Here is a 12217-nt window from a genome sequence, read left to right as displayed (position 1 = left end):
CTGGAACTCAGAATGGGTCACCTGGGCCCCTCTCGGTGCTCGGGACCCATGGAGGAGGGGAAGCTGGGCTCAGGGCCTGCAAGGCAGGGGACTTGCCCTCCCTGAGCCGCTGCCTCCTCAGCTGCAACATGGGGAGAGAGCAGCACCTGCTCCGAGGGGGTGAAGGCTGAGGTCCGGGTCCTCCACGACTGCTTCTTCCCAGGCCCAGTCGCGCTTCAGGATGCCCGGCAGCCCTGGAGGATGAGGTTCCCAAGCTCATTCCCCCAGCTGGAACCCACCCAGAGGGCCCCATCCTGCGTCCTGCCAGGTTGTCCCAGGCAAGTGGTCTCCAGCACTGGGGTGACACGGTCATTGGCAGGTCAGTTAACAGATGCAGGGCCTGATACCCCACTCGGCTCTCTAAAGCTCAGTTTGCTCATCTGTAAAATTGGGAGAATCAGGCCTCCGTGGGCCCAGACGGCTGCTCAGCACAGGGCCCTCCGGGATGCCAGAGGGGCTCAGTGGGCTACCCCGGGGCGGGAGCTCACCTCCGAGTGCCCAGAGCACTGGAAGGATGGCCGGGGCCCGTTCTTGATGATCCCTGGGGAGTCCCGCCTCAGCCTGCTCCAGGTGCGTCCTTTCCTCCTGCCAGAAGCCTCCCACCTGCCCACACTGCTGCACCTTTCCTGGTCCCGCCCACGTCCAGCACCTGGATCCTGGTGGTTTGCTCACTCTTCCTCACCTGGGAAGTTGCAAAAGCCTCCCAGACTGGTTGTTCTGCTCTCTTGCTCTCTCTGTCTTCAACTATTAAAACAAGATTTATCAGGGGTATTTCTTGATATAAAGTGCTCGTATTTTAAGTGTATAGCTTGATGGGTTTGTACATGGGTATAAACTGTGCAAACAGCCCAGAGATGGAGATAGGGAAAAACTTCAATGCCCAGGAAATTTCCTTATGCTTCTTCCAGCCAATAATCTCCCCAGAGGCAACCGCTTTTCACACTTAAATCCCCCAGAGTCAAATTCATCTTTCCTTGAGTTTCACACATATGGAATCATCCAGCACTCCTGTCTGCCCTCTTTCCTTCGCCATCATCTGAAATTTTTGTTCTTTTTCTTTGCTGTATAGTATTTCATTGAATGAATGTACCATAATTTATTTATCTATTCTACAAGAGATGGGCTTTGGAGTTGTTTTCAGTTTTTGGCTATTAGGAACGAAATGTTGATGGCCATTTTTGAAGATGTTCCTTGGCAGTCATCAGCTTTCATTCCTCTTGGGTAAATACTTAGGAGTGGAATTGCAGAGTTATACATAGGCATGTGCTTAGCTTCCATAAATATTGCCCAACAGTTTCCCAAGTGATTAGACTAATTAATGCTGCCACCAGCAGAGTATATTCCTTCTGGTAGCACCGCATTCTTGCCAACATTTGGAGTTATCATTCCTTTTTAATTTTAGCATGTTTGGTGGAAGTATAATGGCATCTCACTGTGGTTTTGATTTGCAATTCCCTAATGATCAATGCTGTTGAGAATTTTTTTCAAATTATTACGTAGCTGGATGCTGTCTTTGTAGCGGGCCTATTCAAATCTTGTCAAAGTTTTAGAAAGTGGATTGTCTGATTTTTTTCTTGATTTAGAGTTTCTTCTCTTTCTTTAACTATTCTGAACTTGAGCCGTTTATCGGGTTTGTGCACAGGAAAGGAGCTTTTCTGTCTTCACCAGCCACCTCCCTATCCATCCTCTCAGAACCCCTCACCCCTCCCAGAGAGGTTCTGGGGGCCTCTGAATGTGGGGTCCCCTCTACCAGGTGGGACTCCCCCTCTTCTCCACTTCATCAGGACTCGCCTTCCAAGACCTAAATCAAGTTCACGTCCAGGAAAGTCGGTCTCTGCTCACTGCCTTCTGCCCCATGGTTGCTCTCTGTTCTAAGTATCAAGTGCCCATAGCCCACTGGACGCCATAATCGAAGGACGAGGGGTATCTTGGTTCTGTGTGCACCGCAGGAGCAGGGACGGTCTTCTCTGCCACATCTGCACTGTGACTTGCCCGATGCTGGATCCCAACCAACTCTCGCGGTGGATTTTTAAAGGTAGCGGGAGGTAAGCCCCGTTTGCCTGGGAGGCTCAGTCCCACCTGTTGATCCTGCAGAGTTCGTAACAGCCTCTCCTGGAGCCCCAGCAGGGTGGGGAGCTGGAGATGAGCCCAGGGATGGATCAAGAAGTGGACACTGTGCCTGGGACAGTCCTGGGTCTGGGCTTGCCAGCCTCCAGGGTGCTGTGTGCCCTCAGTAAGCCCCTCACTGTCAGTGCCTCGGTTTCCTTCCTACGTGAAGTCGGGGGAATAGACCCACCTGCATCTCACAGGTGGTTATGAAGGTAACAGATTCCCAATGTGACCGCGGAGGTGCAGAGAAGCAGCTTCTGTCCTCTGGCTGCCCCTGTGCAGGAAGGGTGTTAGCTCACCCACACCCCGTCCTGCAAGGGGAGGAAGGGCTGGGGGAGGGCACTGAGCATGCTCAGGGGGTCAGAGGCGAGCCCCCCGTGGAAACCTGGCTGAACATTAGCATCAGTAAATTCCAGGTGGCCTGAATGTTCTTCTCTGTCCTTTTCTGAATGTTCAAAATATTCCACAAGTAGCATTTTTTTTTCTTTATTGAAGTATACTTGACAAATAAAAATTGTATTTATTTACGGTGTCAATGTGACGTTTTGATGTATGTACACAGGGTGAAATGTTACCACCATCAAGCTAATTAACATATCCATCACCTTGAATAATTACTTTTTTTTGCGGTGGGAACATTTAAGATCTACTTTCTCAGCAATTTCCAAGTACAGTATACAATATATTATTATTAACTATAGTCACCGTGCTGTGCCATAGATCCCTAGAACTTATTTATTCCGTCTAGCTGTAACTTTGGACCCTTTGATCCAATCTCAATTTAATTAAAAATTTTTAATTAAAAAAAAAATCACGGTGGGTGCAGAGGTGCATGCCTGTAATCCCAGCAGCTGGGGAGGCTGAGGCAGGAGGATCACGAGTTCAAAGCCAGCCTCAGCTACTCAGCGAGGCCCTAAGCAACTGAAACCCTGTCTCTAAATAAAACATAAAAAGGGCTGGGGATGTGGCTCAGTGATTAAGCGCCCCTGGGTTCAATCCCCAGTACCAAAAAAAACCCCATGAAGCGTGGCCTGGAGTCTTCTGATTCCCCGGGCTGCCTGTGGCCAGCCCATCCTGTGGCTCTCTTGGGCCTCGCGGGTGGATTGAGCTGGTGCGTGGGACGCTGCCACCTGCCTCCGCACCCTTAGGCCTTGGCACTCTAAGTCGGAGGACTGTGTGAATAGACTTCAAAGACACCTTCAGTCGACAGCCTCTGAGGACAGGTGTGCAGGGTTGCGGGACAGTGACTCTGCACTGGGGCTCTGCCCCGGGATGGGGGTCAGGCCTGGGGTGGTGGCAGAGAAGAAGTGACAAGGATAAGCCTGGCAGAGCTCTAAGGGTCAGAGAGGGGCCTCCCAGGTGACGGCCCTGAGGTCTCATTGAACAGACAGGGAGACTGAGACCCAGAAGCACAGAGGACTTGGCCAAAGTCACAGGGTGAGTTCTTGGGGTCGGGTTTCTCCACTGACTTCATTTCCCACGTGTCCCCCCTTGCTGGGGTCAGGAAGTGTCTTTTTTTTTTGTTCCTGGCTTTGCCTTGAAGCTGTCCTGTGAACCTCGGAGCCTGGACTGGCCTCTCTGCCTGAGATCTGGGCTTGGAGGTCTTTGGCCTTGTGGGACTCCAGAAGAGCTCTCCTGCAGTAGCAGCCTTCCCAGCCAACCCCCGTGTTCCGGGATGACGGGACGGTCTAGGATGACCTGCCCTGGCGGTCTGTGCTTCCCTGGGACTTGCTCCTGGCTGGTCTGAGGACCTGGGGGAGCTCCCCCTTCCTGTCCTGGAGACAGACAGGGAACGAAGTTGTGGTCCTAAGCCCCTCTTTATTCTTTAGTGGTGCAAAGAGACCCTCTGCTTCCCCTTCGGATAGGAAGGAAGCACCAGAAGCTACCGAAGAACTTGGTGCTCCTTCAGGAAGCAGCACCTTGGTGGCTTTGGAGGCCGAGCCAGACTCCACCTGGGCTGGTGTGGGAGAGGAGACACCAGCTCCTGCCGTCAGCAGGGCGGGGCTGATGGATTCACAACAGGCCTCTGTGGGTTCTGGGAGGAGGCCAAACAAAGGAGCACTCCCCGCCTTCCTGATTCTCCATCCGGAAGGACATCGAGGACCTCGTGGAGTCCTGGCTCCTTCCCAGCTCCACCAGGTGCCCCCAGAGGCCTGGTGTCCATGCACAGCTGTGTCCGCCCGTCACTCATTTGTTTGGAAGGATAGAGGATCATCTGCCCACTTATCAGATGAGGCAAATGAGGCTCAGAGAGGGGAAGACCCAGGACAGAATCCTAGGAGCTCCTGGCTCGGACGCAAATGCTTCCTAGACTCTGTCGCCTCTCAAGGTGCCCGTCCTGGTGTCCCTTGTTCTTCCTCTGTCACCTTCCCTGGGGACACTGAGGCAAGAGCTGCTGTGTGTCCACTGCTCCTGACCTCTACTGTCCTACACCGAATGCCTGGTTTCTTTGGGATCTGCTGGGCCTGCTGGGCAGAGAATCCTCCCAAATAAGCGTGCCCCATGGTGCCCCTGCTTGGGGCCACCTGGCCTCGCTGTGCCTGCCTCTCCTGAGAAGTCCGTGCTGACCTCAGAGTGCTACCTGGGCCCTGACTGGGGACACTCCTCAGTCATCTTCCCCATCCAGCCCCCGTGCTCTCCTGCCACCTCCCCGAAAACCTAACCTGGTTTGTCGTTTGTCTCTCAATACCAGGTCCCCGCCCCTCCCCACGGTGGGTGCTGCTGCTCCAGGCAGGCCGGCCCCTCCTCCAACTCGCTATTCCCGAGCCCTCCATGTCCTCCTGCAGGGCACCTCCTGGATCCCCCATGAAGCTGTGGGTCAGACTGCGGGCTCTCAGGGCACCTCCAGGCCCCTGGGAAGCCACTCCCTGGGAGCCCTATGTAAGCGCAGGTGCAGCCCTGAGGTACACACCAGCACGCCTGAGTGGCGGGCCCTGTCCTGGCCAGGAGGAGAGCTGGGCTCCTTTACTACATCCCTTGCCTCTGGGAAGGCCAGCCTCTGCCATGGAGGCCAAAGCCCAGGTGCCATCTGCACGGCTTTGCCTGGTGGGTTGTCAGTACCTGGGGCCCTGGAGAGGAAGACACTCCGAGCCTTCGTGGGCCGCTGGGCTTAGAATTTGTGCATGAACTCACCAGCCTGACTCACCGGTTCTCTTCATCCTGAGTCCGTTCAACACTCGCTTCCCTGTTGGGCCCAAAGCAGGGATGAGTGGACAAGGCCACCTGGAGGTGACCAGGGACCTGAGGGTGGGCTCAAGCACCCCACCCCACCTGTCCCTTCTGGCACAGACTCACCCCTTACGGGCTCCTGGCAGCTCTCAGGATAGACCCCAGCTGCCGCCAGGGGCCTGCAAGGCCAAGAGGTCTGACCCAGCTGATCCCCGACCTTACCTCTGGGCCGCCCCTGGTAATTCCCTCCCTCCCAATCCTCTCCCCTTCGCTCCCAGGCTCCCTCATCCGGGTAACGCAGTCAGACTAAGTGCTCCCTCCCGGGAAACCTTTTCTGGCTTCAAGCTGTGCCACTCCGCCTGCTGCTGGCTCCCCGACTCCCTCTGCTTCTCCTCGTGGCCGTGACCTCCGTCCCCATGACCTAATGACTGGTGGCATGGGCGGTTTGGCGTGTCCTCCCGTGGCCGCACCCCGCGCTGTGGGAGCTCAGAGGCAGGGTGGGCCTTGCCCCTCTTCAGGTGGATGGACGGAAAGACGAGCTCGTGAGGAGCCGGACGGGGCCGGGTGGCACGGGAGGTCAGCCAGAGGCCTGGCGTCGGTCCAGGTGAGCGAGTGGGCACGGGAACCTGGGCTTGTCCTGGCCAGCTGCCCGAGTGTTGAATGAGAATGGGTGGCCCCTTGGCAGGGGTTGGCAGCTAGGAGTGGTCAGACTCTGGGCTGGTGTCAAAGGCAGCAGCATTGGGCTTTGCTGGTAGGTCGGATGCGGGGTACACAGGATAGAGATTTGGGGCTCGAACAACTGGGAAGATGGAGAAGCCCAGAGGATGGAGAAGCAGTCTTAGGAGGAGGCTCGAGCAGCTCCAGCTGGTCAGAACTGGACCCCCGAGCCTCCTTCTCAGACTGCTTCTCCATGGTGGACAAACGTGCATCTGGAGTTCAGGGGAGACTTGGCCCAGAGGGACAGCCTTTGGGGCCGTTGCGAGACAGATGGAATTTAAAGCTGCGAAGTTGGATGAACTTAGAAAAGACACGGGAAGTCTGCCCCCGCACCCCGGGCCTTGAGACGGAGGAGGTCGGGCTGGAGGACACAGGGGGCAGTCACAGGGCAGAGCAAGGGAGGAGGCACAGAGGCAGTGCCCGCCGGAGGGAGAGGTGGGCTGGGGAGACTCAGAGGCGAGGGCACAGCGGGTGCAGAGAGGCAGAGGCCTGAAACGGAGTTGGGGCTGTCTCAGGGGGCGCTGTGCTTGATGGTGGAGAAGGGCCATTGCATCCTGTGGGCAGCAGGGAGCCACTGATGGCTGGTAGATTAGTGACTGAATAGGAGAGAGGGAGGACTGGAGGGGGGACGAGGCTGAACCCAAGAAGGCGTCTTGACAAATTTTGGGGTGACCATGGACTTCAGTTTCCTTTTCTGTCTATTGGGGTGAAAAACCTAAGCTTGCCCCACAGGAGCTTTTTGCTGGGGGTGCCAAGCTGGGCGCCACAGCATGCCATTCCGATTCTGGCCGCTAGGTGGCAGCCGGCACCTGGATCCCCCACTGGCAGACCTGGGAAGGGTCCAGAGGACTCGCCTGTGTGGGGACCAGGCTCAGGGCCGCCCTGGTTCCAGGCTACACCTTTGGCAGTGTCGCATCTTCTCTCTTTACTGTCCCACCAGCTCAGAGGTTCCAGGGCAGTGGGGCCCCGAGAGGAGGTCACGCGTTAGAAACTTGCCATCCAACTGCTGCCCGGGGCTTCTTGCTGGGGCAGCTCTGGGCCAGGCCTGGGGTGCAGGAGATCCCTGCACAAGGCTGCCAGATGTAACGAAAACATGGTGCATTTGGGACATGCTTACACTAAAATTACTCTCGTTAAGCTGAAATTCAAATGTGCCCAGCCACCCTGCTCCGTGGTGCTGGCCCTCCTGAGGAGCTAGGCTAGTTTCTGTACTCCCGTGCCCAGCCCAGGACGCAGGCCTAGCCGCCAGGGCCCAGGCTGACAGGTTTCCACCATGGCCACCTCCCGGGATGCTTGTCCCCCCATCTGTCTATCCTCCCTAAGGGTGGCTGGCCTCTGAGGATACAGAGGTCACTGACTCCTGTCCTCACATTCTCCGGGCCTCGATTTCCGTCCTCCAAGGCCTGACCGGCTGGCTTCTCTCTGGATCCTTTGTAGAGCCTGGTGGTCAGGCCAGATGGAGTCCAAGGCTCTGGCCTGCTCTGGGAGCCTGCCCTTCGCTCGTCTCGGTGCCCACTCTGGCTGGACACCGTACACGGCACTTACCACCCCACTGGACTGGGAGTGTCCAGAGGGCCACTCCAGGTCTCTGAGGGCATTGGCAGTGGGCCTTCCCTGGGGTTGGTGTGTGTGAGCAGGTGGAGGAGGATGAGGAGAAGAGGCAGGCACAGGGACAGGGAGGCCTGTGCGTGGGCAGCTTCTGAGGCGCCCAGAACACTGTGGTGCAAGCAGGGAGCCCCGGTCACGTGGAGATGCCGCCCTCTCCTCACCTCCAGGGGCGCTCGGGACTTAGGACCCAGGCCAGCTGTAGGTTGCCTCTGGAACCTCGCTGGTTTTACCCCTTGCTAGATGCCAGGGTTCAGAGGAAACTGAACCCCAGAGAGGGGCAGCAACAACCCGAGGACACATAGCCCGCTGCTCCCTGTCTGAACTCGTCCCCCTCCATCCTCTAGGCCCTGATCTGTCTCTGGCTCTTGGGTGCTACCTTCTGTCCCTCAGGGTCTGTGGTCTGCAGTGACGGAGTCCTGGATGCTGAAGACGGTGGCCTCATCCGCCCTCTCCACTAGGAAGAAGATTCACGAGGCAGGTGAGTTAGTTTAAAAGGACTGCAGTCTTTTTATCACCTTGATGGCCACAATGGATTTTGTTTCAGGGAGTATCTGTAAGACTTTAATTAAATCAGGAGCTCGGCCCCGCCAGTTCCCGGCTGCTTATCAGCTTCTTAAGGCCTTGATTCATTACCCAGGATTATTTTTTTCATCCCTGAAATAATCTTTAAAGGCCTTCTATCAGGGAGATTAAAGCCATAAGTCACACGTGCCCATGTGGCTGCTTTGTTTTCTCTGCACATGGGCAGAGTGGATCCAGCCAGAGGACCAGGCCAGCACTGCCCAGCCTGCGGCCCCTGGGGCCCTCGGCCACCGTGGGGTGAGTAGGGAGGATGCAGCGTTGGGGCTCCCTGGCTGGGTCTGGGCTCTGCTAGGGTGCCTGGCCGCTCGGCTGGCGGGGATGGGCGAGCAAGGGCTCGGGCGTCGTGATTCTCCTCCTTCCACTTAGCACACGTCCTCCGGCCCCTCCCATCCTGGGTGCTGGGCGGATGAAACAAACGGGGACACGGGGATGCAGACAGGTGAGCGAGCCCCACCTTCCCTGTCTCTGCACTCTGAGGAGCGGGGCTTTCTTTGCAATGGAAGCTGGGGTTACTTGTATTTTTTTTTAATTTTTTTTCTGGTCTGGGGATTGAAGCCAGGGGCTCTTAACCACTGAGCCACATCCCCAGCCCTTTTCAATATTTTGTTTAGAGACAAGATCTCACTGAGTTGCTCAGGGCCTCACTAAGTTGCTGAGGCTGGTTCTGAACTCATGATCCTCCTGCTTCAGCCTCCCGAGCTCAGGATTGCTTATTGGAGGTAGTGGGCTCTGAACTCATCCTGAATCTCTCCTGAGCCAGCTTGCTAAGAGTCGGGGTGGCCTCTGTCCAGGTCACCGGGCCCTCGAGGACGAATGAAGTCCCAGTTCAACCTGTCACGGGGGCAAGGGCAACTACGGGGTTGGAGAGGAAGGGTGGGCTCCCTGGAGGAGGCGGTGAGGGGGACTCGGGTCGGGCTGCAGGGAGCTTGGACCTGCAGTGTGACCTGCCCTGCTCTGGTTCCAGAAAGGGGCCCGTGGATCCTCAAGCCCGGGCTTCAAGTGCTGCCGTGACTCTTTCGGAGGTAAATGTGAGGTGCTGGGCCTGCGTCACTGATGGACCCCTCACCCTCTGGGAGTCCTGGCCCACTGCCAAGCTCATTAAGTGGCTGGTCACACAGCCAGCGTCCAGGGCTTTGGTGTGGTCGCCATATTGTTGCTTCAGGTGGGTTGCGGGTGGGCAGCCGCTTTCCTCTGGCTGGCTGCTGTGCATGAGGGGCTGGTGGGGGTGTAACGGGACTTCTCTCAGGAAGGTTCCCTGGTGAGTCTGACCCAGGACTCAGAGCCCACTGCGCATGCAGGCCGGGGACAACCTGGGCACCTGTGTGAGTGTTGACACAGAGGGAAGTGTGTATGTGGAGAGGACCCTGTGTGTGGTTCTAGGTCGCGATGGGGTGAGGGGACCCAGGGAGTCCAGGGCCTGGGACGAGATTCAGTCCCCTGTCCCCAGCGTGTGCCCTCTGCATTACAGCACCATCTTTCTTCTCGTCCTCTTCCACCCCTGGGCCTTTGCACATGCCGTTCCCTACCTTCCTCTGCCCCACATCTCCCAAGTCACCCAGCAGTTGCAGCTTCTGTCCCCCTGCCCTAGGGAGGCAGGGCCCGGCTCTGCCCTCCTAGCTTGATGCCCTCCTCCCTCAGAACTGATTTGCATTGTGACTTGGTCGGGTCATGCTTCCTTCAGGCAGTGGGGTTGTGGCTTTTGGGCTGCTCTGCCCGGCACAGAGGAAACCTTCAAGGGACGTTTGCTGAAGGACTACATGAGCTGAGGGAGGGGTGGCCGGGCACACCAAGGGGACTTTGGACATGGCCTGTCCTGGGGAGGGAGGACTCTTCCTACTCACTTCTGCCCAAACACATGGGGGATCCTTGAGATGCACAGGGCTGAAGAGGACCCGTCAGGCTGGTGGGAAGGGATCCAATGGTCACCCCAGCTCCTTCTCACAAGGCCACTTGTGGGGGCAGGGCATGAGCCCATGGGACGGTCTTCCCAGATCTTCCTGGGAGTGTGTGGGGGGACTGCAATAGAGCAGGTGGGGACCTAGTCCACTTGCAGTCTGGGCTGACGGCCTATGACCTCTGCACCACGTCCTGGCCTGCTTGGTGGCGAGTATGACTGTTGGTCTGTGTCACCCTGAATGACTTCATTTTCTGAAACAAAACTCAGTAGTACTTGCTGCCTTTCTGGTTTTCTGAATCCTCTGCTCCCACACTCTGGGTGTGCTCAGAAAGCCCTGGATTTTATTAGACAGTGATTGAGTTTTGGGGTCTGTGGGTTGACCTGTGGCTCAGGCCCAAGTTGAGGGGTGAGGGCCGGCCATGGAGAAGCAATTAGCTTGTGGTCCCTGAAGGGCAAAGGCCTTGGCTGATAACAACAGCTCCTGTTTATTGAGCGTTCCGTGCAACCCTGAGCTCGGTGCTGGATGCACTGTACACAGCTTCTGAACCTTATAGCACCCTATTCCGCTTAAGGGTGGCAGAGCTGAGTCACAGGGCACGTTGCTCATTGGCTTGTTTTTATTTTTGATGCTGGGAGTGGACCCAGAGGTGCTGAGCCACTGAGCCCCAGTCCAGCCCTTTTCATATTTTATTTTGAGACAGGGTCTTGCTAAGTTGCTTAGGGCCTCACTAGGTTGCTGAGGCTGGCTGTGAATTTGCGATCCTCCTGCCTCAGCCTCTGGAGCACTAGGATCGCAGGCGTGTGCCATTGCACCCAGCCAACCACGCATTCTTCAGAATCTTTAGTGTGAGCCAATGTGTGCCTGGCCCCTGCTGGGAAGCCAGGGAGCTGGAAACTCTGCTCAGCTGGGCCCAGACCTTGACCTTGGCTCTGTTGTGGGCTACCCTCTCCTGCATCCCTGCAGCTCAGATGTGGGCCCCTCGCTGGCACTTGATAAAGGCACAGGTGTTGACTGAGTTAAGAACCCAAGGAGATGATGGTGCAGGAGATGGGCTCTTGGGTGGCTGGTCTGGACCAGGCTGGAGCAGAGCTGCTGGTCCTTGGGGCATCTGGAATCCGATCTCGGGCTTGTCCTGGCCCTGAGCCACCTGCCTCTCTCTCCTCTCCCACAGGATCCTGCCTGAAAAGGCAGAGCCTCAGTCCTTCTGTTCCTGCCTCCCCCGGGCCCTCAATCCCCCAGGCCCTCGGGCAGCAGCCCACCTGCTCCGACCCTTGGAGTCGGCCCGTTAGGCTCTGGAGTCTTGGTTGGGCCTCTTGTATGATATTGATTGAGCAGGCGCGGCGGCAGCCCAGATGATCAGATCACGAAGCCCACGTCTGGGTCCGACTCGGGGTCCCTCTGGATCCCGTTCCATTCAGCCTCTTTGTACTGCCCCACTGTCACGGAGAAGGCCGTCACAGAGGAGGGTGCCCCGGGAGTCTCCGCAGCATGAGGTCAGGGCCCGCACGTCCTCGGCTGGAGGCGGCAGCAGGAGAGCTGAGGGCCACGGGGACTGGAGGCCAGAGGATCAGAGTCTGGGAGTCCCTGGCTTGCCGTGTGCAGTCTGGGCCGACGGCCTGTGACCACCGCACACTCCCCGGCCTGATCGGTGGCATTTATGACTGTTGGTCTGCGTCACCCCCTGCTGACTTCATTTTTGGAAACAAGACTCTGCTTTGAGCCCCAGTTTCCCTCCCATGTACACGCAGGCTCATGAGTGTCCCCCTGCACAGGACTTTGGCGAGGGGGAGAGAGGTGGCATGCATCCGGCCCCTGGCACAGTGAGGGCACAGGCAGGTGGGGCATAGATGCCCCAGGGAGGGGCGGAAGCGGGAAGATGGTGGCACCTGCTGCAGCCGCCAGTCAAACAGCACACTTCATGGTCCTGCCTTTCCGGGCCCCAGGGGAAAGGAGACGTGTGCTCGGCCAGGAGGCAGGGAGGTGGGGTCCAGTCACCTCCCTGAGCCTCAGATCTTCCTTGATGAAACAGGAGGCTGATCCACCATTGCCCACCCTCCTGGGGCCTCCTGGGAGCTGGAACAAGGCCTGGCGGGCGA

At 57.4% G+C, this 12217-nt stretch overlaps 1 long non-coding RNA gene across 1 annotated transcript; it reads left to right on the top strand.

Annotated features, from left to right (window-relative positions):
• Positions 1 to 3468: 3468 nt before the first annotated feature.
• Positions 3469 to 11648, top strand: LOC306659213. Its single transcript, XR_013763242.1, has 3 exons — positions 3469 to 3585; positions 7986 to 8119; positions 11293 to 11648. It is a non-coding gene; the product is annotated as an uncharacterized lncRNA (long non-coding RNA).
• The last annotated feature ends 569 nt before the right edge of the window (positions 11649 to 12217 follow it).

This window comes from Sciurus vulgaris, assembly GCF_902686455.1.
Source record: "Sciurus vulgaris genome assembly, chromosome: 4".
NCBI classification, from domain to species: domain Eukaryota; kingdom Metazoa; phylum Chordata; class Mammalia; order Rodentia; family Sciuridae; genus Sciurus; species Sciurus vulgaris.
This window is presented reverse-complemented; position numbering and strand designations above follow the sequence as displayed.